The sequence below is a fragment of the Hypanus sabinus genome, unplaced genomic scaffold (genome assembly GCF_030144855.1).
Source record: "Hypanus sabinus isolate sHypSab1 unplaced genomic scaffold, sHypSab1.hap1 scaffold_88, whole genome shotgun sequence".
NCBI lineage: Eukaryota > Metazoa > Chordata > Chondrichthyes > Myliobatiformes > Dasyatidae > Hypanus > Hypanus sabinus.
Genome location: NW_026781732.1, coordinates 261,468 through 288,108, shown reverse-complemented (window position 1 = coordinate 288,108; position 26,641 = coordinate 261,468). Strand labels below are relative to the sequence as shown.

The 26,641-nt window shown below is 47.2% G+C and overlaps 1 protein-coding gene and 1 non-coding gene across 2 annotated transcripts in view; one reads left to right on the top strand and one right to left on the bottom strand.

The window, feature by feature from the left end:
* Positions 1 to 26,641, bottom strand: part of LOC132390375 (zinc finger protein 239-like) — a 445,145-nt gene that overhangs the window by 244,166 nt on the left and 174,338 nt on the right. The gene's annotated exons all lie outside the window — the stretch shown is intronic.
* trnar-ucg (transfer RNA arginine (anticodon UCG)) lies at positions 18,537 to 18,625 on the top strand. The gene is given in 2 exon segments: positions 18,537 to 18,573; positions 18,590 to 18,625. It is a non-coding gene; the product is annotated as a tRNA-Arg (tRNA).

Sequence of the window (26,641 nt, the reverse complement as noted above, 5' to 3'; positions counted from 1 at the left end):
CTGAATTTGGCCTACTTTAACATGCGCTAAATACCCCTAAAAATCATCCTTAATGGAATCCAACCACTGACTAACTGTTCTATAATTTCCTTTCTTCTGCCTCCCTTCCTTCTAAAAGTGTGGGGTGACATTTGAAATTTCCTAGTTCGCCAAAAGCTTTCCAAAATAGAGACACTCTTGAAAGATCATTACTCATTCTTTAAGAGAAAGATGAGGGGGAATTTCTTCTCTCAGAGGCGGTGGGAATGTGGAATGTGCTGCCAGAGCAATGGCACGATTGATCTTCCAACATTTCAGAGATGTTTGGATGGGAGGGAATGTAGGTTGCTGGAACTAGGCAGATTAATGGCTTGGCACAGACTAGACTGGCCCAATGGCATTTTCCTGTGCTGCCAAAGCACATTTTCTCATTAATAATAGCATCCATACTCACTTCTGTCCATGATACTCTTCAATTACTGGCTTTTTCTGAAAAAGGTGAAAGGTCAGGGTAAGAGGTGTAGTGGGCAGGGGAGACAGAATAAAAAAGCGGTACATCATCGGTGACATGGGGAGAAGGGGAGAGGTGTTAATTAATAAAAATCTCCTCAGGATATGTTTTTCTTAACGAAACCAGATTTGAGCACTGCATGCCGGCATGTGTAAAACTAATATAAAATTTGCCCCATTCAGACCTAACACAAAATACAGATCACTAAACTCAAATGAGAGCATAATCCAGAAACATGAGGAAATGGTCACTATGGAAGATCAAGTGAACCACTCATGTCAGTCCATAGAAGAAATCCCAGCGATTTGAAAACACAATTTCCTTGCAAACTGAGAAATGAGTGTGCTTCGTGATGGCTGTACCTCAAGTTGTACCGGCTTGATCTAAGAAACGAGTAAAATATAACTATTATTATTATTATTATTATTATTTTTTCATCATCATCATCCATCATCATCATTATTTGACAAACCTTGCATAGACATTCGATCGCTCCTTCATCATTAAAGGTAAAATAATTAATTAAATAGCCTCACTATATTCTAAAGATATAAATATGAACTTTCGTCAGGATCCGTGAAGAGCAAAGTTATGAAAGTTGCCATAGAGCTGGTAGTTTATGAACCAGATCAGCCCGATAGAATACAACTGAGAGATAGATATTAAACACGATTAAAAGACGTGGGAGCAGAGATAGGTTATCGAGTTTGCACCACCATTTCATCATGGCTGATCCAACTTTCGTCTCTGACCCAATCGCTTGCTTTCACCCTGTATACCTTCATGTCCTGACAAGTCAGGAATCTATCAATCTCTGTCCTAAATAAGCAGAAAGTCTCGGCCTCTACAGCTGCCTGTCGCCACACTCTGGCTGACCTCATCAGCGTTGGATATGGTGGCCCCGCTATTCAGAAACTGTTTCCTCTGTTCCAAGAATCTCCCACCACAGGACGCATTCCGACATCATCCAGCCCATCGGGGACATTCGATATATTCAAATTCTATCACCCGTCAAATTCTCTTCAGATGACAAAATATTGAATCCCGGAATCATTTTCATAAACCTCTGTTAAACTCGTTCAGATGTTGCGACTTTTTCAGTTCACAGCTGGTATGTACAGACCACGTGAGGTCCTCGGTGATGTGGATGCTAAGGATCTTAAAGCTGTTTACCCTCTCAACTATAGATCCATTGATGTCAATAGCGGTTGGCCCGTCACTCTTCCTCCTGTAATCAACATCCAGCGCCTTTGTTTTTGCGTCATTGAAGGAGAGGTTGTTTACTTGACGTCACTGTGTCAGAGAGATAACTTCTTCCCTGGAGGCCACGTCGTTATTTTTTGAGATTAGTCCAATCAATGTACTATCGTCGGCAAATTTAATTAACAGATTGGAGCTGTGGGTGGCGATACAATCATGGGTATACAGGGAGTAAGGGAGGGGACTCGATACATGGCCCTGAGCTGCCCCTGTGTTGAAAGTCAGAGGGGTGGAGGTGAGGGAACCCATTCTTACAATATTCTGGCGATCTGAGAGGCGGGGTCAAGGACGAGACCTCTGAGTTTCCTGTCGAGCCTGGGGGCAATTATGGTGTTGAATACTGAACTATAGTCCAATAATAGCAATCTCACTTAAGCATCCTTCTCCGGATGAGTAAGGGCGATGTGTAGATCAGCGGCTATTGCGCCGTCTGCCGATCGGTTGCATCGGTTGGCAACTTTTAAGGGGTCCAGCACCCTCCTTTCATAAAAGGGTTACATACACTAATCACACAGGCCTGCGTTCGTCACCAAGTAATCTCAATGCCCCGCTGTGTCCCCACAACCTCGTGTCAATCAGGAACGGATACGTCCTGGGAAATGCACAACGGAAATGTGAAGGAATTTTAGGCTGGTGTTCTGGACAGGTTTTCCCCATGCAGGCAGGGAAAGGACGGTAGGCTGAAGGAACCGGACCGGACCCTAACAGCATCACCTCTGCCTTCAAATTCATCCTTCCAAAGTGAATCATTCCGTACCTTTCCGGGTTGAACTCCATCTGTAACTTTTCAGCGCTGCTCTGCGTCCTGTAGCTGTCCTGTTGTAATCTGTGACAACCTTCTATACCATCCATAATTCCACCAACTTGCACATCATTGCATGTGCAATAAACCACCATTCCACCTCCTTATTTACATAATTTTTAAAGCACTAAAATTCGGTGCTCACGGAACAAATTTCTGCAGGACAACACGGGCACCGGGATCCAGAGAGGAAACGTTCCATTCACAACTATCCTCTGCCTTCTAGGGCGTCGCTCCTGAATCCACCAGCCAACTTTTCCAGGATACCAAGTCTTCTAACGTTTTGAAATGATTAACTGAAGGATGACCATCACATCCTCACAGAATTGAAGCAGGCTCGAGAAACATTATCTTCCCCTCACAAAGCCATACTGATTCTTCCAAATCAGGTAATACTTCTCCAAATTCTCCTAAATTCTGTTTCTAAGAATGTTCTCAATTAAGTAGGGCTTACCGCTTCACACAGTCACCCAGGGATTCTCCCGACAACAAAAGAGAACTTATCTATCCTAATGTATTTTTTCAGAAGTTCCAGTACATCCTCCCTCCTAATCTCGGTATGTTGTCGCACCTGCTCTGTACCTGGTCCACCGGATCTGAATCCTGCTGTGTACCTGTTTCGGCCGCTCCGGATCTGGTTCTACCCTTGTAGCCGCCCTGCTCTATATCTTGTTCTGCGCTGTTTGCCGGCCTGTTCATTATCTGTTTTGTCCAGCTGGTCGTGTTCCCCTGCTTCTCTCGTACGCTGGTCGCGCTGTTCCGCCTTATTCGCCTTGCCCGCGTTGTCACGCTGTCGGTTGACTTTCCCAATGTACCCGGTGTATCACGGCAGTACTGCTGCTCACCCTGGACCAAGCTCCCTTCTGTTACCTCGCCTCCTTCGGGTAAGCCAGGCCGTCGCCGTTACCCCTCGCCTGGTTCTGTCCCTTCTTGTCCCTTGCCCCCATCGGGTAAGCCAGGCCGTTGCCGTTACCCTACGGGTGGTTCTGTCCCTTCCTACCCCTCAGCTCTGATGGGCTGTGCCCCGCACCTGCCCAGGTGTCCGCGCCTTGCCCAGGCCTACGTGTTTCCGCCTGGGATGCGGCCCTGCCCGTGATCCATATGCCTTGACGACTCATCCTGCCCCGCTTGAAATCTGTGATCCTCTCGCCTCGCTTGACCTCCGGGATCCAGTCCCGCCTGCATTACCCTTTACATGCCATGGCATCCCCATCCTGTCCTACCCCTAGCACTTCAGTGCCTGCGTCCTACATTTGGGTCCATTCCATGTCCGCTCCTGACAGATACTTTCTCAAGTCAACCGAGGGGCGCATGCTAGTAAAAATTCCTCAATGGAAACAGAGTGATGAGACGTTCTCCAATAAGCCGAGACCCGCTCATCGCTCCGAGAACCACAATAGGCACAGAGCTACTCACTGCAGAGGAAGTGTGATTAAGCGGTGACCTTGAACACTTCCGCTGTTCTGCACTTACTCATTGTGACGCTCGAAAGGCAATATACCTGACAGTGAATCAGGGGATAAAAATACAACCTCGTGGCAAATAATAGAACAACTTGGGAACCTGGGCAGGATTCACAGATTTCACTTGTTTCTTTTGTTCAAAGAGAGAATGGATAGAGAAATAGTGGTAGAATTGTGGCAGGGTTGAGAATATCATTGAAGTGAAATAGACTGCACCGCACGTCACGGGTTTGAGGTGGTCAAGTCCTTCACTGGCAGAGGTCAGGTTCCTGCCAAACACCCCATGTGTGCGCTGGAAAACATTGCTCTTCAAACTGTCCACAGCCCTCGCTAATTTCCAGGAGACACGTTCCGTTTTTGCTCATAGGTCTCTGGAATATCTCTGTGGATCTTTTAAACTGTTTTGAGGAATATGTGCAGTGCACTTTATTGTAAAACGTGTCAGATGTTACTGAGATTTCCATCGCTCAGTCCGCCCTGAACGGCTGGAGCGAACGAAAGAAAAGAACAAACGGATGTTCCGCTTTAATAAAGAAGTGTTCTCCATTTCACCTGCCAGAACAAACTCTTTCCCTCAATTTCAGAAGCCAATGTGTTCCGTCAAATGGTACCAAATAAATCGACTTCAAGGTGAATGTCTACTTTAAAAGCAATACAGATACAAAAGATAGAATAGACACATATCCTATTTTAATGACTCAAGCCAGGTATCACGGTAAATAACGTGAAAAATTCACATAGATTGCAATATCCCTTGAGGAGTCAAATTCATGACACGGGAACAATGAGTAAAAACAGTTCAACGTAAGTGTTTGTGCAGTTGTTTGTCACTAATGTCCCTGACGTGATCGCCACGCTAATTGCCTCAGTGGAATTGTTTTCACCTCAATAAAAGTCTGTTAAACCGATCCCCAGTCCATGTGAGCAGCTGAAACGCTCCGTACAACTGAACGCTCCTTCTGACGGAATATGGGATATCCGCCGATTTTCAACATCGCGGCCATTTTCTATCCCACACTTGTAGCGGTTGGTGTCCCCGGTAAGATGCCGGAGCTGTTTACTTTATGTATGGTGCCGCCGCTACTCTGCTGCGGTATCCGCACTGTTACTAAGCACAGATGCAACCGTCGGCTGAAACGTGTTTCCGGAATGGGGGATTCAGACTTCTAACGGTTTTACTTGCATTTTCCATATTTCGATAGCAGTGTTTTCTTCCTTTGTCAATTAGGTTGGTCCAGAAATTGCCGCAGTTTCATAATTTAACCTCCCTAGGCTTTCTTAAGTGATGCTGGTCTCTGCTTTTCTAGGTCCGTGTATCTATCAGCGGAGACACATTTATTTAAATGAAGGTCCAATATATTTCCAACATATAGGACTGTTCTTCCGTAGTCAGTAAATGAGCACTCGTGCTTGATATCTCCATGATGCCAATCTGTCAACGCTACAAACAACCCCTTCGGCTATTTCACCTCTAATAATTGACATGGTGTTGTTTACAGGAGCGATCGACTGCTCACCGGTCCGTGAGTCGTGGAACTCGGAATCCTCGCTCTAAACTGTGGGAATGTCGCCAACCCACTGACACTCACATCCGTCATTGTCCTCCAGCCGGAGTGCAGCGACCGAGACCGCACACACTGGATTCCCGCTTTCCACTTCCAAACGGACCATGCCCTGCATAACATCGGTAGAATGGGGGCATTCAGGGAACTGACCGTATCACTATTTTGTTTCCAAATTTCTTGCAGTTAATTTAACGGCGATTGTGATCCTCTCTCGGGGAAAATGCGGACTCTACAAATGCATCACCCGTTACCTGGTTGGAATGGCAACAGCGGATATGATGGTGGTTATCGTTGTTGCTTTAGTGGAACAGACCAACAATATCTACATTTATTCCAGATCCCTGCTCATCACTCCTGTATGCGCTCTGACACTTGTATTTCGGCTTGTAACGAGGGATTTTTCTGTTTGGTTCACGGTCAGTTTTACCTTCGATCGCTTCATCGCAATATGTTGTCAAAAGCTGCGGGAGCGATACTGCACCGAGAGAACAGCAACGGTGGTTCTGGTGACCGTGGTTATAGTGAGCTGCGGGAAATGTGCACCGGTTTACTTTGCCGTTGAACCTTACGTCATCATTGAAAACATGCCCTGGCGTTGCGCCCTCACATATGAATACGCTAATTCACCCGTGTGGAGAGGTTATGCATTACTGGACCGTATTTTAACACCATTGATACCAATAGGCTTAATCCTGGTGTTTAACGGGTTATCCGTAAGACATATCGTTGTAGCAAATAGAGTCCGCAGAAAGCTTCGGCACAGCGGCGACAATCAGAAAGATGCCGAGGTGGAAAAACGCAGAAAATCGATGATTTTGTTGTTTTCTATATCAGCTAATTTCATCTTACTTTGGATGCCCTCTGTAGCCTATTCTATGAAATGGCAAGCGCAAAACTATTATTACCAGGACAGATATTTGAGTTCCCCGGTATACATCCTGCAGCAATTTGGGTCCATGTTGCAAATGCTCAGCATGTGCACCAATACTTGTATCTATACACTGACACAGAGGAAATTCAGGGAAGAGCTGAGGAATGGAATGAAGTACGTGTTTACATTAAATGGCCATCTGCGTAGGTAACGCCCGTGCCTACTGATAATTCAGAGGAGTTTTCAAATAAAGCCGTTTTACAATGAACCGGTTTGTCAAATGTGTCATTAATTCAAGCAATCATATGCCTGTTCGTCCAGAAATTGCAGAAATGTCGGAGTATTGATGACTTCATACAGTTCAGGTAGGTAGCAATACAAACTCTCAATGCTTCTGGCGTGATTGTCACTTTGGTTGAAATATGTTCCAAACTATCACATCACTCGACTGTCACAAGGACAGGGATGGGTGCAGAAATTTCCGGGGATTAGATGTTTCAAGATGGACAGTTTCGCGTAACAAACTGGAAAGTGAGTGCGATGGGAAACCAGGGATATTATCGCAGCTGCAGATACGGAGGGCAACAGTGAGACAAACAGAGATATGTGATCACCTCATTTGGATTATTCCATGCAGCCGCCTAAAACCTGAGGAACCGATCGGGACGCGGGACATGGACATTTACCATGTTATTGACATGGCGAACTGAAACTTCCACAATATTATTTGGCAACTCCCCAAGGTAAAAAGTTTCGGTATAGCATAATTTCTCAGTTGTGTTCAGGAAGGATTAATGTCACTATAAGAAGAAAGGTGGACTAGCGAACAGTCCAAACCGGATCTAATATTAGAAAAGGAAACGTATCAGGTGACAGATCTTTCCGCGGCTCAGCATTACAGAACAACAGGGCACAACTACCCTCCATTTACCTTGACCAGGGAGCATGGGATCTATTTAAGTGGAGATCCGCGAATTATGGAATTATGGTGCTAGCTGGCAGGAACTTGGGAAGGTAAATTGGGGAAAGATGTACTCAGTGAAATGCGCAACAAATATGAGGGGATTGGATAGGGAGCATTGACATAGGGTTCAGTATAGGCTTGTCTCCGTGAAGCAGGGAAAGGATGATAGCGTAAAGTAACTCTGGGTGACAAGAAAGTTGGAACAACTCCTCAAGAGGGAGAAATAACGATTCTTAAAAATTAGGAAGAAAGAATTAGGTAAGGCTATCGCGGTTCAGAGTGCAGAAAGAAAAGAATTTAACAATGGAGTTAGAAGAGGTAGAAGGGGACTTGAGAAGCTCCTGGCGAATTGCACTGTGAAGAACGGGCGGAGACTGGACACAGTCTGGGCAGTTCAGAGGAAAACTTGTATCCAAAAAGGCAGTGAAGCTCCTCACTGAATACATTGATGAATGTGAACACAGCGTAAAACGGCAGACGCTCAGAAAGAGGATTCGGGGGAAACTTCGAAAACATTATGATGGATGATTCCCTAGTGCCAGAAGGGATATAGTCCACGTAATTTGGTAAAGCGAGAGATGTTATTAGTGAGCTTTTGGACTGGATCTTTGTCTCATCGCTGGCCACGGAAGTAGAACTGGATGACTTGGGTGGGGGCGGCGGGTGTAAACTATTATTCATTTGTTGACGAAAGATAATAGGGATACTTCTTGGAATTACAGATGGAGCCTTACATCAGTAGTGGGTAAATTAACGGAGACGATTATTGAAGAAGGAAATTATGAATATTTGGAGAAACGTTGTCCGGCTACGGAGAGAGAACATGGCATGTTGTCTTTTATGAGCCAGATTGAATTATATGAAAACAAATGTGAAAATAAAACCAACAGATGAACCAGGACAGTCGATGTGGGTGCTTTAATTCTGGTCAGACGTTTGATCAGTTCCCCATACTAGACTCATTCAGACAGTCAGACGCATGGTATCGAAGGAAACCTGGTTTCGTAAATTCAGATTTGGCTTCCTAACAGAAGGTAGATCATGTAGTAGATAGGGTGAATTCTTGCTGGAAGACAGCGGACAACCGTGTTCCGCACAGAGCGTCGAAATTGTGGTGCAAGTTACAACTCTATTTTGGACTCTGCAGTTACAGTGTACCGAGAAACAGTGCTGAGGGAAATAACCGATTTAGTCTGACCACCCAGCAACAGCTGGAATGTTAATGGAATTAGGGGTGACGATGTAAGCAAATCGCTGAACTATTGACTGCACCGGCACGTTATCTTAACTATCCCGTCATTTACTTATTACAGTAAAGATGCTAATTTATGGAAATAGGGCTGATAACGTACGCAGATCGCTCAGCTGTTGACTGCACCGGAACGTTATCTTAACTACCCCGTCATTTACATATTACAATAAAGGTGCTAATTTATGGAAATAGGGCTGAAAACGTAAGCAGATCGCTCAGCTATTGACTGCACCACCATGTTATCTAAACTGACCTGTCATTAACATATTACAGGGCAGATGCTACAATGACTTCAAAGCAATCATTTCCAACGGAGCCCTACAACTTAAAAACAGCTTTTCAAAGTGTACAGCAGCAGGTTTTTCTGCTGATTAAAATAACTAGCCTTCCAAAATGCCAATTCCAAATTCACAGTTCAAGTACACACCAAGTTATCTTAATGCCAATTTACCTCTGTATCGTGGTTTTATCGTATCGGGTGTAGATACGCTCATATTTCAATCCCTTTAACCCTGAATCCACATGGCCTGTGTGGAATCCGTGTCTCCCTCTGAGATCAATAATAAATGAAACACGCAAAACTACACAAACTGAAAACGCAGCGAAGGCAAAGCAAATATCCGGGCTCACACTTGTCTTCCTTCAAACCCATCGCAGGCAATTGGAGAATACAGATTAAACAACTTCCAAATCTTCCATCTTCTCATGCTGTAAACATCCATTAATTCAGTCTCCATGCTTCAGTTTGCGCAAGGACAGAGGGATCGAACAGTATCAACGACTTTCTAGATTGGTCTGTGCAGTGAGACATTAAAATTCTAACCCAGATATCCAGCGAGATAGCCAGAGGGAACCAACGCACAGAAATAGGGACTTCAGCCCGTCCAGTCAATGAGGATTTATTTAAACTGCCTACTCCCATCGATCTCACCCGGACCGTGGCCATCCATATCCCAGTACTTATCCAATCATCTCTTAAACGTTCACATCGGAATCTCAATACACTTGCGTAGGCAGCACTGTCTACACTCTGGAATCCATCTGGGTGAAGAAGTTTCCCCTCCTATATTCCCTAAACATTTCACATTTCACCCTTCACCCATGATCTCCAGTTGCATTCTCGCCCAACATCGGTGGAGAAAGCCGGCTTGCATTTACACTCTCTATACGCCTCATAATGTTGTCTTCCTCTTTCAAATCTCCCCTCAGTCTTCTGCCCACTCGGAACATACGTAACATACGTAATTGTTCCTTCTAATTCAAAACATCCAGTCCCGGCAATAGCCGGGTAACTTTGTACTTTATTCGTTCAAACATATTTATATCTGCCCTGTTGGTAGTTGAGCAAAAATTAGATCTAATTAGGCCTCAACAATTTTTTAAACAGCATCGACATAACACCCCAACTCCTGAACTCAGTACTATCGTCAATGAGGGCCAATGTAAGAAAAGCTTTTTTTTTGCGACGCTGTCTAACTGCGCCATAACTTTCATTGAATATGGAGATGCATTCCCAGATTGGTTTGTTCTATCGTACTCCTCAGTGCCCTGTTTCTCATTGTGTCAGATCAAGCCTAGCTTGTCCTCACAAAGTGCAAAATCTAACACTTGTGTATGTGTTGAATCCAACCCGCCGTTTTTCAGCCCGTTGTTCAGGTTGGTCCAGATCCCGCTTAATGCTCCGTTAGTCTTCCTCACTGAGGAGAAAGAGACTGGGGAATGTAAAGAGACGGCGGCGAGAGTCTGAGATGATCGGAAGGGAGAGAGACGCAGCCGAGATTTTAGGAGAGGAGAAACGGCAAAAGGCGAGAGAAACTGAGCGAGACCGGGTGCGGCGGGGTAGAAGGAGAGACCGAGGGCTTAGAGAAAGACCGGGGGGAGGGAGGCCGGGGAAGTCGAGAGATCTGAAGGGAGAACAGATATTTGTGGTGTGCAAAGATCATTGTGAGGAGGAAGATTGGAACAGAACTCGCTCGGGGAGAGCCCGAGACAGCGGAGGGCGGCGTAAGATAGGCGTGAAACATGATAGGAGAGAAATTGGCCGGCGGGGGGGGGGGGGAAGAATTGGGGAGGCTGATGGATACAGAGGGACGCGAAATTAAAATACCTGGGAGGGAAATAGACACTATGGGTTGAGAGAGAGAGAATTGGATGTGGTCGGAAAGTGTGAGTCAGAGAATACAGTCCATACATGCACTGAGCGATTAGAGGACTTTCCTTCCTGCAGGGAATTCTGGGAGTACAGCGCTTCCATTCTAAAGTCCTTCAGAAACAAGCAACCCGTGTCATCTCGCTGACCTCTCTCACCTCGACTGCTTAAGTACTCTCCTTCCCACACCGTATCCTTGATCTCGCTTTCCTGAACCGGTTTTCGCGATCTTCACCCTCTCTCTCCCTCTCTGTGATCACATCCGTTGGCTCCTTTTAGGAACGCGCAAAGTAGTTTGATGAAACATACTTAGTCATGTTAGTTATGGGACACTCTGGACAATTTACAGTGACCTTTTTCCCGGCGCCCCTCTACCCGCCTGTCGGCTGTATAACCTGCCCGACCAGAAAGGGAAGCATTGGAGGCTTACCTAAATGACTCTTTCACGGCAGGCATTATCCGAGCCTCATCTTCCCCTGTAGGCGCAGGATTCTTCTTTGTGGGGAAGAAGGACAGCTCACTGCGCCCCTGCATTGTCTACCGTAGCCGGTAGCCACTAAACTAGAGAAACACTGAAGCGCATCGAGCACTGCCTGAGGCAGCAGATCCCAATGTCCTGACCTTCACCGACACAAGCGCAGGCCGATAGCCACTAAACTAGAGAAACACTGAAGCGCACAGAGCACTGCCTGAGGCAGCAGATCCCAATGTCCTAACCTTCACCGACACAAGCGCAGGCCGATAGCCACTAAACTAGAGAAACACTGAAGCGCACCGAGCACTGCCTGAGACAGCAGATCCCGATGTCCTGACCTTCACCGACACAAGCGCAGGCCGATAGCCACTAAACTAGAGAAACACTGAAGCGCAGAGAGCACTGCCTGAGACAGCAGATCCCAATGTCCTGACCTTCACCGACACAAGCGCAGGCCGATAGCCACTAAACTAGAGAAACACTGAAGCGCACCGAGCACTGCCTGAGGCAGCAGATCCCAATGTCCTGACCTTCACCGACACAAGCGCAGGCCGATAGCCATTAAACTAGAGAAACACTGAAGAGCACCGAGCACTGCCTGAGGCAGCAGATCCCAATGTCCTGACCTTCACCGAGACAAGCGCAGGCCGATAGCCACTAAACTAGAGAAACACTGAAGCACACCGAGCACTGCCTGAGGCAGCAGATCCCAATGTCCTGACCTTCACCGACACAAGCGCAGGCCGATAGCCACTAAACTAGAGAAACACTGAAGCGCATCGAGCACTGCCTGAGGCAGCAGATCCCAATGTCCTAACCTTCACCGACACAAGCGCAGGCCGATAGCCACTAAACTAGAGAAACACTGAAGCGCACCGAGCACTGTCTGAGGCAGCAGATCCCAATGTCCTAACCTTCACCGACACAAGCGCAGGCCGATAGCCATTAAACTAGAGAAACACTGAAGCGCACAGAGCACTGCCTGAGGCAGCAGATCCCAATGTCCTGACCTTCACCGACACAAGCGCAGGCCGATAGCCACTAAACTAGAGAAACACTGAAGCGCACCGAGCACTGCCTGAGGCAGCAGATCCCAATGTCCTGACCTTCACCGACACAAGCGCAGGCCGATAGCCACTAAACTAGAGAAACACTGAAGCGCATCGAGCACTGCCTGAGGCAGCAGATCCCAATGTCCTAACCTTCACCGACACAAGCGCAGGCCGATAGCCACTAAACTAGAGAAACACTGAAGCGCACCGAGCACTGTCTGAGGCAGCAGATCCCAATGTCCTAACCTTCACCGACACAAGCGCAGGCCGATAGCCATTAAACTAGAGAAACACTGAAGCGCACCGAGCACTGTCTGAGGCAGCAGATCCCAATGTCCTAACCTTCACCGACACAAGCGCAGGCCGATAGCCATTAAACTAGAGAAACACTGAAGCGCACAGAGCACTGCCTGAGGCAGCAGATCCCAATGTCCTGACCTTCACCGACACAAGCGCAGGCCGATAGCCACTAAACTAGAGAAACACTGAAGCGCACCGAGCACTGCCTGAGGCAGCAGATCCCAATGTCCTGACCTTCACCGACACAAGCGCAGGCCGATAGCCACTAAACTAGAGAAACACTGAAGCGCATCGAGCACTGCCTGAGGCAGCAGATCCCAATGTCCTAACCTTCACCGACACAAGCGCAGGCCGATAGCCACTAAACTAGAGAAACACTGAAGCGCACCGAGCACTGTCTGAGGCAGCAGATCCCAATGTCCTAACCTTCACCGACACAAGCGCAGGCCGATAGCCATTAAACTAGAGAAACACTGAAGCGCACCGAGCACTGTCTGAGGCAGCAGATCCCAATGTCCTAACCTTCACCGACACAAGCGCAGGCCGATAGCCATTAAACTAGAGAAACACTGAAGCGCACAGAGCACTGCCTGAGGCAGCAGATCCCAATGTCCTGACCTTCACCGACACAAGCGCAGGCCGATAGCCACTAAACTAGAGAAACACTGAAGCGCACCGAGCACTGCCTGAGGCAGCAGATCCCAATGTCCTGACCTTCACCGACACAAGCGCAGGCCGATAGCCACTAAACTAGAGAAACACTGAAGCGCATCGAGCACTGCCTGAGGCAGCAGATCCCAATGTCCTAACCTTCACCGACACAAGCGCAGGCCGATAGCCATTAAACTAGAGAAACACTGAAGAGCACCGAGCACTGCCTGAGGCAGCAGATCCCAATGTCCTGACCTTCACCGAGACAAGCGCAGGCCGATAGCCACTAAACTAGAGAAACACTGAAGCACACCGAGCACTGCCTGAGGCAGCAGATCCCAATGTCCTGACCTTCACCGACACAAGCGCAGGCCGATAGCCACTAAACTAGAGAAACACTGAAGCGCACCGAGCACTGCCTGAGGCAGCAGATCCCAATGTCCTGACCTTCACCGACACAAGCGCAGGCCGATAGCCATTAAACTAGAGAAACACTGAAGAGCACCGAGCACTGCCTGAGGCAGCAGATCCCAATGTCCTGACCTTCACCGAGACAAGCGCAGGCCGATAGCCACTAAACTAGAGAAACACTGAAGCACACCGAGCACTGCCTGAGGCAGCAGATCCCAATGTCCTGACCTTCACCGACACAAGCGCAGGCCGATAGCCACTAAACTAGAGAAACACTGAAGCGCATCGAGCACTGCCTGAGGCAGCAGATCCCAATGTCCTAACCTTCACCGACACAAGCGCAGGCCGATAGCCACTAAACTAGAGAAACACTGAAGCGCACCGAGCACTGTCTGAGGCAGCAGATCCCAATGTCCTAACCTTCACCGACACAAGCGCAGGCCGATAGCCATTAAACTAGAGAAACACTGAAGCGCACAGAGCACTGCCTGAGGCAGCAGATCCCAATGTCCTGACCTTCACCGACACAAGCGCAGGCCGATAGCCACTAAACTAGAGAAACACTGAAGCGCACCGAGCACTGCCTGAGGCAGCAGATCCCAATGTCCTGACCTTCACCGACACAAGCGCAGGCCGATAGCCATTAAACTAGAGAAACACTGAAGCGCACAGAGCACTGCCTGAGGCAGCAGATCCCAATGTCCTGACCTTCACCGACACAAGCGCAGGCCGATAGCCACTAAACTAGAGAAACACTGAAGCGCACCGAGCACTGCCTGAGGCAGCAGATCCCAATGTCCTGACCTTCACCGACACAAGCGCAGGCCGATAGCCACTAAACTAGAGAAACACTGAAGCGCACCGAGCACTGCCTGAGACAGCAGATCCCAATGTCCTGACCTTCACCGACACAAGCGCAGGCCGATAGCCACTAAACTAGAGAAACACTGAAGCGCATCGAGCACTGCCTGAGGCAGCAGATCCCAATGTCCTGACCTTCACCGACACAAGCGCAGGCCGATAGCCACTAAACTAGAGAAACACTGAAGCGCACCGAGCACTGTCTGAGGCAGCAGATCCCAATGTCCTGACCTTCACCGACACAAGCGCAGGCCGATAGCCACTAAACTAGAGAAACACTGAAGCGCACCGAGCACTGCCTGAGGCAGCAGATCCCAATGTCCTGACCTTCACCGACACAAGCGCAGGCCGATAGCCACTAAACTAGAGAAACACTGAAGCGCATCGAGCACTGCCTGAGGCAGCAGATCCCAATGTCCTAACCTTCACCGACACAAGCGCAGGCCGATAGCCACTAAACCAGAGAAACACTGAAGCGCATCGAGCACTGCCTGAGGCAGCAGATCCCAATGTCCTGACCTTCACCGACACAAGCGCAGGCCGATAGCCACTAAACTAGAGAAACACTGAAGAGCACCGAGCACTGTCTGAGGCAGCAGATCCCAATGTCCTGACCTTCACCGACACAAGCGCAGGCCGATAGCCATTAAACTAGAGAAACACTGAAGCGCATCGAGCACTGTCTGAGACAGCAGATCCCAATGTCCTAACCTTCACCGACACAAGCGCAGGCCGATAGCCACTAAACTAGAGAAACACTGAAGCGCATCGAGCACTGTCTGAGGCAGCAGATCCCAATGTCCTAACCTTCACCGACACAAGCGCAGGCCGATAGCCACTAAACTAGAGAAACACTGAAGCGCATCGAGCACTGTCTGAGGCAGCAGATCCCAATGTCCTAACCTTCACCGACACAAGCGCAGGCCGATAGCCACTAAACTAGAGAAACACTGAAGAGCACCGAGCACTGTCTGAGGCAGCAGATCCCAATGTCCTGACCTTCACCGACACAAGCGCAGGCCGATAGCCACTAAACTAGAGAAACACTGAAGAGCACCGAGCACTGTCTGAGGCAGCAGATCCCAATGTCCTGACCTTCACCGACACAAGCGCAGGCCGATAGCCACTAAACTAGAGAAACACTGAAGCGCACAGAGCACTGCCTGAGGCAGCAGATCCCAATGTCCTGACCTTCACCGAGACAAGCGCAGGCCGATAGCCACTAAACTAGAGAAACACTGAAGCGCACAGGGCACTGCCTGAGGCAGCAGATCCCAATGTCCTAACCTTCACCGACACAAGCGCAGGCCGATAGCCACTAAACTAGAGAAACACTGAAGAGCACCGAGCACTGTCTGAGGCAGCAGATCCCAATGTCCTGACCTTCACCGACACAAGCGCAGGCCGATAGCCATTAAACTAGAGAAACACTGAAGCGCATCGAGCACTGTCTGAGACAGCAGATCCCAATGTCCTGACCTTCACCGACACAAGCGCAGGCCGATAGCCACTAAACTAGAGAAACACTGAAGCGCACCGAGCACTGCCTGAGGCAGCAGATCCCGATGTCCTGACCTTCACCGACACAAGCGCAGGCCGATAGCCACTAAACTAGAGAAACACTGAAGCGCACAGAGCACTGCCTGAGGCAGCAGATCCCAATGTCCTGACCTTCACCGAGACAAGCGCAGGCCGATAGCCACTAAACTAGAGAAACACTGAAGCGCACAGGGCACTGCCTGAGGCAGCAGATCCCAATGTCCTGACCTTCACCGACACAAGCGCAGGCCGATAGCCACTAAACTAGAGAAACACTGAAGCGCACCGAGCACTGTCTGAGGCAGCAGATCCCAATGTCCTGACCTTCACCGACACAAGCGCAGGCCGATAGCCACTAAACTAGAGAAACACTGAAGCTCACCGAGCACTGCCTGAGGCAGCAGATCCCAATGTCCTGACCTGCACCGACACAAGCGCAGGCCGATAGCCACTAAACTAGAGAAACACTGAAGCGCACCGAGCACTGCCTGAGGCAGCAGATCCCAATGTCCTGACCTTCACCGACACAAGCGCAGGCCGATAGCCACTAAACTAGAGAAACACTGAAGCGCATCGAGCACTGTCTGAGGCAGCAGATCCCGATGTCCTAACCTTCACCGACACAAGCTCAGTCCGGTCGGTTCTGGCGTCTTCAAGCGACGGCTGACATTTAGAAAAAGAGAGCACGCATCTCTATCAATGACGAATTGTTTTTATTGGACCATTCTCGCTGATTCCAATCCCAGAATATAAGGCCGCCTCAAAAGTCAGTGGCGTGCATCTTTACAGATGTTTTTTTTTCTGTAAGAGAAACAGCGAAATAGAATATTACATTTAAACAAAGTTGCAAAATTTATTGATATTAACAGCAGTAGTCGAATGTTCACCTGGGATGAAAACACTGCGTTTTAATATTACGTTTAGATCGGTCAGATGATGAGTCATCTCGCGGAAATGCCTGACAGCAATTCGCACGTTTCGCATTTTTTTTCTCTTCGCATTTCTTGCAGAAGACGATCGTGTGGCCGAATGGATAAGGCGTCCGACTTCGGTGCTTAATTCGAAGTGATCAGAAGATTGCAGGTTCGAGTCTAATCACGGTCGATTTACCAACCTGACGGTTTTGGTGCCATTCTGTTACCCACTCTCTGCAGCACAGTTGCCTCATGTGACTGTACGCACGGGGATTAACCGGATTACTCCGCCCTGCTGGGAAACCGAGCGAAATATCACTTCTTCATTATACGTAAATTATGTTACGTGTCGCGTCTGTGATGTATTTCTACAAATACTTACATAAACAACGCGTTGAAGCTTCTCAAACTTTCGGGACGAGCTGTTGCTTGGAAGGTGATATGTGCTTCACATTGAACTCCGTTTCCGACCATACCTTTTATGAACGAATTTTCAACCCCGCACTGATAATCACTTCTCCCGTCTCGAAACCCTCTCCAATTCTTGGACAACCCGATCTAATTCTGTGCCTCCCCGGACGTTTTCATCTCTAACTGCCGACGAGACATCATCCGGCTCGACGTTACCACACTTACTCCTCGTCGAAGTTGATTCTCTCCGAACGCACTTTCCACTTTCCACTCTCTGAACATACCATCGGACAGCAGGCAAAGGGGTTGCTGCTTTAATGTGGCGGACTATCGCCTTGCTTGTAGAGACCAGGCAGTAGCTTTCAGACACCTCCACCTACTCAGAGAGGGAGATACATCAATGGGAAGGGATAGCTGGAGAATGACAGACCGACAGACCAACTCAAACGGGATCTTATGTAAACCCTAGAGTTCGAACCTGCGATTTCGTATCCCTAACGAAATTGTAAGAATTTCTGTCTGTCTGCCTGTCTGCCTCTCTCTGTCTGTCTGTCGCTCTCTCTCTCTCTCTCTCTCTCTCTCTCTCTCTCTCTCTCTCTCTCTCTCTCTCTCTCTCTCTCTCTCTCTCTCTCCCTCTCTCTCTCTCTCCCACCACCCCTGTATCTCTTCATCTCTCTCCGTTTCTCCCTCCCTCTTCCGTTCCCCTTCTGGCTGGTAGACTCTTTGTGCTGGTTACCATTGACAACCGCTCCCCAGGCATTGTCAAATGAATGACATCGACCCTGATAGTCCACTCACTCCTGGCCCTGCTTATTCAATCCTATTTGGGATTGCAACCCCAGAATATAACGCCGTCACTAAAGTCAGTGACGTGTGGCTTTGAGAAATCCTTTCTGTGTGACAGAAAGAGATAATTGAATTTAAATGAAGAGCCCAAAGCAAGAATGAATGCAGAGATATTGAAAACAATGGCTGAATGCTCACCTGGGATGAGAAAACTGTGTGCCTGTACTTTTAGCTCGGTCGGGAAATCATTCTACACGTGGAAACTACTTGCAGCAGTCAGCATGGTCCCCATTTTCTCCCTGACATTTCTCCTACAATAGGACTGTGTGGCCTAATGGATAAGGCGTCTGACTTCGGTGCTGGATTGGAAGTCCTCAGAAGATTGCAGGTTCGAGTCCTGTCACGGTCGTTTTGCCAAACTGGCGGATTCGGTTCCATTCTGTTTCTCACTCCCTGCAGAATGGTTGTCTCAATTCCGCGTGGGGATTAACCGGAGTACTCCACCCTTGGGGAAAACGTAATGCCTCGTCTTCGTTGTACGCAACCTATAATAGTATGTGTCTAGTCTTTGCAGTATTTCTGAAAACACTTTCATAAACAATTCATTGGGGCCTCTCAGTCTTTCAATTCTTCTCAGCCAATCTGTTAGACTTCATGTTCATGTGAGTTTGCTCTCTGCGGAGTCCTTCTCATGTTCGGTACCACTGCTACCGACAGCGGCTGCTCACCTGTAAGGAAACGTTTCATAAGAATGTTGCCTGGAACACCCGGTTTGAGTTATAAGGCGATGTTGCGTAAACTGACAGATGTCTCCCTGCTGCACAGGACGCTGAGGGGTGGATTAACGAGGTGTTTTATATCATGAGGGTCTGCAGCAGTGAGAGCGATGAGAAGAACTCTGCAGAGAACAAAACCACATCAACACAAAGTCTTACAGGTCGGCCTCCCTACCGAATCTCTCAAGGAAATGCTGTGCACGCTTCGAGGGATGCAACACAACACTTCCCTGCTGAGCAGCCGCTGTCTCCAGCAGCGGCAGAGACGAGAGCAAATCTGCAGAGAGCCAGTCCCCGTCAACACAACACTTCCCTGCTGAGCAGACGCTGTCTGCAGCAGCGGCAGAGACGAGAGCAGATCTGCAGAGATTTCCGCCAGCGCTGGTAGACTCAATGGCCTGCAATTTATGCATCGTTATTCCATTAGCTGTACAGATCAAAGACAGATCGTGTTTAACCATGCTGTGCGATGTGATGCAGTTTGTAGGCTCAGGTAAGTGCATCATCGATGAGGCTTCAGGGAGTTTTGAGTTCGTGTATAAATTCAAAGATCCACAATGGCACTGTCGATACAGACGACTTACCGCCGACAGCTCGCAAAATGTCTCGATGTGCTTCCTCTGTACCACATTCGCATCAATCTGAAGCCCGTAATTTCCCTTTAAGAAACGTGCTGTTGATCTGTCTAAATTAATCGGCAGTTTAACGAGCTGCTGAAGGACCAGGTGGACTTGACTCTCGGGAATGCAGCTGCGACACCTTTCAGCGATCAGCGAAGTTCAGCCATTACCATTACCGGAAAAGAGGTCGGTTCGGAAGACTCCAAAGCAGACTAAAACGATGGGACATGGAGCCACCTCTACCCGGCACGATTACCACAAAAGGCCATTTACTAGAAAGCAAAACACATGACGTAACTTCAACATTGCTGTTTCGGAGGGAAATGGGGGACTGTTGCCTTCAGTGTCTCATAGAGACACGGCTCACTTCGGTGGAACAGTCTGAAGGCTTCTCAATCCACCGTTCGGAGAGAGTGATAAGTTATTGTGGTGGCGGTGGTAGGGGAGTGTTGATTCATGATTGACTCTTCATGCTCTCCGTACATAATTTTCTTGCTGCATGCTTGTTCTCCCAAGCTGGAACATCCAATGATTAAGTTCTGTCGGGGCTACTTACCGAGACGGTTCTGCTCTATGATCCAAACCACATGTTACACACCATCAGAGCATGGAGACACGGGTTGCTTGTTTCTGAAGGAATTTAGAATGGAAGCGCTGTAATCCCAGAATTCCCTGCAGGAAGGAAACTCCTCTAATCGCTCAGTGCATTTATGGACTGTATTCTCTGACTCACACTTTCCGACCTCATCCTAGTCTCTCTCTCAACCCGTTGTGTCTATTACCCTTCCAAATATTTTAATTTCGCGTCTCTCTGTATCCACTAGTCTCCCCAAACCACCCCCGGGCCAATTTCTCTTCCTACCCTCTTTCACTCATATCCACACCTGTCTCGGACCCTTCCCAGTTCTCTTCCAATCTTCCTCCTCACATTGATCTTTCCACGTCACAAATATCTGTTCTCACTCCAGACCTCCCGATTTCCCCGTTCTCCCTCCCCCTGGTCTTTCTCTAAACCCTCGGTCTCTGCCTCTACCCCGCCCCACCCGGTCTCGCTCAGTTTCTCTAGCACTCTGCCGTTTCTCCTCTCCTAAAATCTCGGCTGCCTCTCTTTCCCTCCCGTCCTTCTCAGATTCTAGCCGCCGTCTCTTTACATTCACCAGTCTCTTTCTCCTCAGTGAGGAAGACTAACGGAGCATTAAGCGGGATCTGGACCAATTTGAACAACGGGCTGAAAAACGGCGGATCGAATGGAACACATACACAAGTGTTAGATGTTGCACTTTGTGAGGACCAGCCAGGGTTGATCTGACACAATGAAAAACAGGGCACTGAGGAGTACGATAGAACAAACGAATCTGGGAATGCAGGTCCATATTCAATGAAAGTTGCGGCGCAGTTAGAAAGCGTCGCAAAAAAAAAGGAGACGAAAGTACTGAGTACCGGAGTAGGGGTGTTATGTCGATGCTGTTTAAAAAATTATTGAGGCCTAATTTGGAATATTGTTGTGTTTTTGCTCAACTACCAACAGTGCAGATATAAATACGTTTGAACGAATACAGAACAAAGTTATACGGCTATTGCCGGGCCTGGATGTTTTGAATTAACAGGAACGATTCGGTATGGTAGCACTGTATTCCCGAGCGGGTAGAAGACAGAGGGGAGATTATGATAGAGCTATACAACATTAAGACGCGTATAGAGAGTATAAAAATGCAAGCGCGCTTTCTCCACTGATGTTGGGCGAGAATACAACCAGAGATCATGGGTGAAGGGTGAAATGTGAAATGTTTAAGGAAAATAGGAGGGGAAGCTTCTTCACCCAGATGGACTCCAGAGAGTAGACAGTGCTGCCAACACAAATGGTTATTGAGATTCCGATGTGAACGTTTAAGAGATGACTGGATAGGTACTGGGATATGGATGGCCACGTTCCTGGTGAGGTCGATGGCAGTTTAAATAATTCCTCATTGACCTGACGGGCTGAAGACCCTGTTTCTGTGCGGTGGTTTCCTTTGGCTGTCTAACTGTGTATCTGGGTTAGAGCTTTAATGTCTCACAGCACCGACCAATCCAGAAAGTCGTTGATACTGTCTGCTCCCTCTGTCCTTGCTCATACTAAAGGATGGAGACGGAGTTAATGGATGGTTACAGCGTGAGAAGATGGAAGCGCAGATGTGAGATGATGAAGGATGGAAGCGCAGATGTGAGATGATAAAAGATGGAAGCTTTGGAAGTTGTTTATTCTGTATTCTCCAATTGACTGCGATGGTTTTGAAGGAAGACAAGTGTCAGCCCGAATATTTGATTCGCCTTCGTTGCGTTTTCAGTTTGTGTAGTTTTGTATGTTTCATTTATTATTGATTTCAGACGGAGACACGGATTCCACACCGGCCATGTGGATTCAGGGTTAAATAGATCGAAATGTGAGTGTATCTACACCCGATATGATAAAACCACGATTCAGAGGTAAATTGGCATTCAGATAAATTGGTGTGTACTTGAATTGGGAATTTGGAATTGGCATTTTGGAAGGCTAGTTATTTTAATAAGCAGAAAAACCTGCTGCTGAACACTTTGAAATTTTGTTTTTAAGTTGTAGGGCTCCACTGGAAATGATTGCTTTGAAGTCATTGTAGCATCTGTCCTGTAATATGTTAATGACAGGTCCGTTTAGATAACGTGGCGGTTCAGTCAATAGCTGAGCGATCTGCTTACGTTTTCAGCCCTATTTCCATAAATTAGCAACTTTACGTAATATGTAAATGACGGGATAGTTAAGATAACTAGTTCACTAGCAGTCACTAGTTCAGCGATTTGCTTACATCGTCAACTCTAATTCCATTAACTTTCCAGCTGTTGCTGGGTGATCAGATTAAATCGGTTATTTCCCTCAGTCCTGTTTCTCGGAACACTGTAACTGCAGAGTCCAAAATAGAGTTGTAACTTGTACCACAATTTCGACCATCCGTGCGGAACACGGTTGTCCGCTGTCTTCCAACAAGAATTCACCCTATCTACTACATGATCTACCTTCAGTTAGGAAGCCAAATCTGAATCAACGCAACCAGGTTCCCTTCGATCCCACGCCTCCTGACTTTCTGAGTGAGTCCACTATGGGGAACTGATCAAACACCTGACCAGAATTAATGCACCCACATCGACTGTCCTGGTTCATCTGTTGGATTTATTTTCATTTATTTTCAAATAATTCAATCTGACTCATAAAGGACAACATGCCATGTTGTCTCTCCGTAGCCAGACAACGTTTCTCCAAATATTCATAATTTCCTTCTTCAGTAATCCTCTCCAGTAGTTTACACACTACTGATGTAAGGCTCCCTGGTCTGTAATTCCTGGAAGTATCCCTATTATCTTTCGTCAACAAATGAATAACATTTTCCATCCTCCACCCACCCCCCAAGTCATCTAGTTCTACTTCCGTGGCCAGCGAAGACACAAATATCCTGTCCAAAATCTCAGGAATATCTCCACTCGCTTTCCCAAATTACCTGGACTATATCCCTTCCGGTTACGGGGAATCATCTATCATAATGCTTTCCAAGTTTCCAGCGCATCCTCTTTCTGAGCGTCGGCATGTTCGAGCTGTGTTCACATTCATCAATGTATTCAGTGAGGAGCTTCACTACCTTTTTGGACTCCAGATACAAGTTTTCCTCTGATCTGCACAGACTCTCTCCAGTCTCCGCCTGTTCGTCATAGTACAATTCGCCAAGAACTTCTCAAGTCCCCTTCGACCTCTTCTAACTCCATTGTTAATTTTTTTCCTTTCTACATTTTGAACTGCTATAGCCTTACCTGATTCATTCTACCTAATCTTTAAGTATCGTTCTTTCTTCCTCTTGAGGAGTTGTTCCAACTTTCTTGTCACCCAGAGTTACTTTACGCTATCCTCCTTTCCCTGCTTCACGGAGACAACCTATACTGAACCGTATGTCAATGCTCCCAATACAATCCCATCATATTTGTTGCGTATTTCCCTCAGTAGATCATTTCCCAATTTACCTTCCCGAGTTCCTGCCAGGTAGCACCATAATTCGCTGATCCCCAATTAAATAGTTCCCATGCTCCCTGGTCAAGGTAAGTGGAGGGGAGTTGTGCCCTGTTGTTCTGTAATGCTGAGCCGCGGAAAGATCTGTCACCTGATTCGTTTCCTTTTCTAATATTAGATCCGGTACGGACTATTCGCTAGTCCACCTGTCTTCTTATAGTGACATTAATCCTTCCTGGACGCAACTGAGAAATTATGCTGTACCGAAACTTTTCACCTTGGGGAGATGCCAAAGAATATCGTGGAAGTTTCAGTTACCCATGTCAATAACATTGAACATGTCCACGTCCCGCTTCCCGATCGGTTCCTCACTGTTCCCGTTGCAGGTTTTTTTTTTTTTTTGTTAGAGGGGCGGCTGTATAGAATAATCCAAATGAGGTGATCACATATCTCTGTTTGTCTCACTGTTGCCCTCCGTATCTGCAGCTGCGATAATATCCCTGGTTTCCCATCGCACTCACTTTCCAGTTTGTTACCTGAATCTGCCCATTTTGAAACATCTGAACCCCGGAAATTCCTGGAGCCATCCCTGCCCTTATGACAGTCGAGTGTCTGTGACAGTTTGGAACATACTTCAACCAAAGTGACAATCACGCCAGAAGCATTGAGAGTTTGTATTGCTACCTACCTGAACTGTATGAAGTCATCAAATCTGCAAATTCTGCATTTCCCGGATGACCAGGGATATGTTTGTTTGAATTAATGACATATTTGCCAAACCTGTTCATTGAAAAACAGCTTTATTTTAAAACTCCACTGAATTGTCGTTAGACGCGGGCATTATCTACATCGATGGCCAGTTAATGTGAACACATACTTTATTCCATTCCTCAGCTCTTCTCTGAATTTCCTCTGTGTCAGTGTATAGATACAAGTATTGGTGCACACGCTGAGCATTTGAAACATGTACCCAAATTGTTGTAGGATGTATACTGGGGAACTCAAATATCTGTCCTGGTAAAAATAGTTTTCCTTTTGCCATTTCAGGGTATGGGCTACATCAGGCATCCAAAATAATATGAAATTAGCTGATATAGAAAACAACAAAATCATCGATTTTCTGCGTTTTTCCACCTCGGCATCTTTCTGATTGTCGCTGCTGTGCCGAAGCTTTCTGCGGACTCTATTTGCCCCAACGATATGTCTTACAGTTAACCCGTTAAACACCAGGATTAAGCCGATTGGTATCAATGGTGTTAAAATACAGTCCAGTAATGCGTATCCTCTCCACACGGGTGAAGTAGCGTATTCATGTGTGAGGGCGCACCGCCACGGCGTGTTGTCAATGATGATGTAAGGTTCAATAGCAAAGTATAACGGGACACATTTCCCGCAGCTCACTATAACCACGGTCACGATAACCGCCGTTGCTGTTCTCTCGGTGCAGTATCGCTCCCGCAGCTTTCGACAACATATTGCGATGAAGCGATCGAAGGTAAAACTGACCGTCAACCAAACAGAACAGTCCCTCGTTACAACCCGAAATACAAGTGTCAGAGCGCATACAGGAGTGAGGAGCAGGGATCTGGAATAAATGTAGATATTGTTGGTCTGTTACACCAAAGCAACAACGATAACCACCATCAGATCCGCTGCTGCCATTCCAACCAGGTAACGGGTGATGCATTTGGAGAGTCCGCATTTCCCCCGAGAAAGGATCGCAATCGCCGTTAAGTTAACTGCAAGAAATTTGGAAACAAAATAGGAATATAGTCAGTTCCCTGAATGCCCCCATTCTACCGATGCTATGGAGGGCATGGTCTGTTTGGAAGTGGAAAGCGGGAGTCCAGTGTGTGCGGTCTCGGTCGCTGCACTCCGGCTGGAGGACAATGACGGGTGTGAGTGTCAGTGGATTGGCGACCTTCCCACAGTTTAGAGCGGGGCATCCGAGTTCCACGACACACGGATCGTTGAGCAGTCGATCGCTCCTGTAAACTGCACCGTTTCCATTATTGGAAGTGAAAGAACAGACGTGATTATTTGTAGTTGTATCAAAGTGAGGAGATATAAAACACGAGTTCTCTTTTAGTGCCTTACAGAAGAACAGACCGACGAGTCGCAAATAGACTGGACCGTCATTTAAATAAGCTGTCACATTGTTAAAAGGTCGGAGTGTCTGCACTGATAGAGACTCGGACCTAGAAAAGCAGAGACCAGCATTACTTCAGAAAGCCTAGCGAAGTGAAGTTATGAAACAATGTCAATATCGGCACAAACATAATTGATAAAAGAAAGATCACTTCGATCAAATTATGAAGCAGTGTCAATATCGAAAAAAGAAGAAAGCCCTGTGAGTGAAGTATGAAAAATGAAAATAAAACCATTAGATGCCGGAATCCTTCATTCCGGAAACACGTTTCCACCGACGGTAGCATTTGTGCTCAGTAACAGTGCGGATACCGCAGCAGAGTAACGACGGCACCATACATAAAGTGACCAGCTCCGGCATCTTACCGGGGACACCAACCGCTACAAGTGTGGGATAGAAAATGGCTGCGATGTAGTAAATCGCCGGATATCCCATGTTCCGTCAGAAGCAGCGTTCAGTTTTACGGAGCGTTTCAGCTGCTCAGGTTGACTGGGGATCGGTTTAGCAGACTTTGATTGAGGTGAGAACAATTCCACAATTCCACAAGACAATTAGCGTGGCTATCACGTCAGGGACATTAGTGACAACCAACTGCACAAACAATTGCGTTAAACTATTTTTACTCACTGTCTCCGTGTCATTAATTTATGAATTATTATAATTATTATATTAATTATTATAAAGTATGATGTGAATTTTCCATGTTATTTTCCATGATACCTGGCTTCAGCAATTTAAGTAGGATATTTTTATATCTGTGTTGCTTTTAACGTCGGCATGCATTATTGAAGTCAAATTATTTTTTTTAACATTTGACGGAGCACATTCGCTTCTGAGATTGAGGATGGAGTTTGTTCTGTCGGGTGAAATG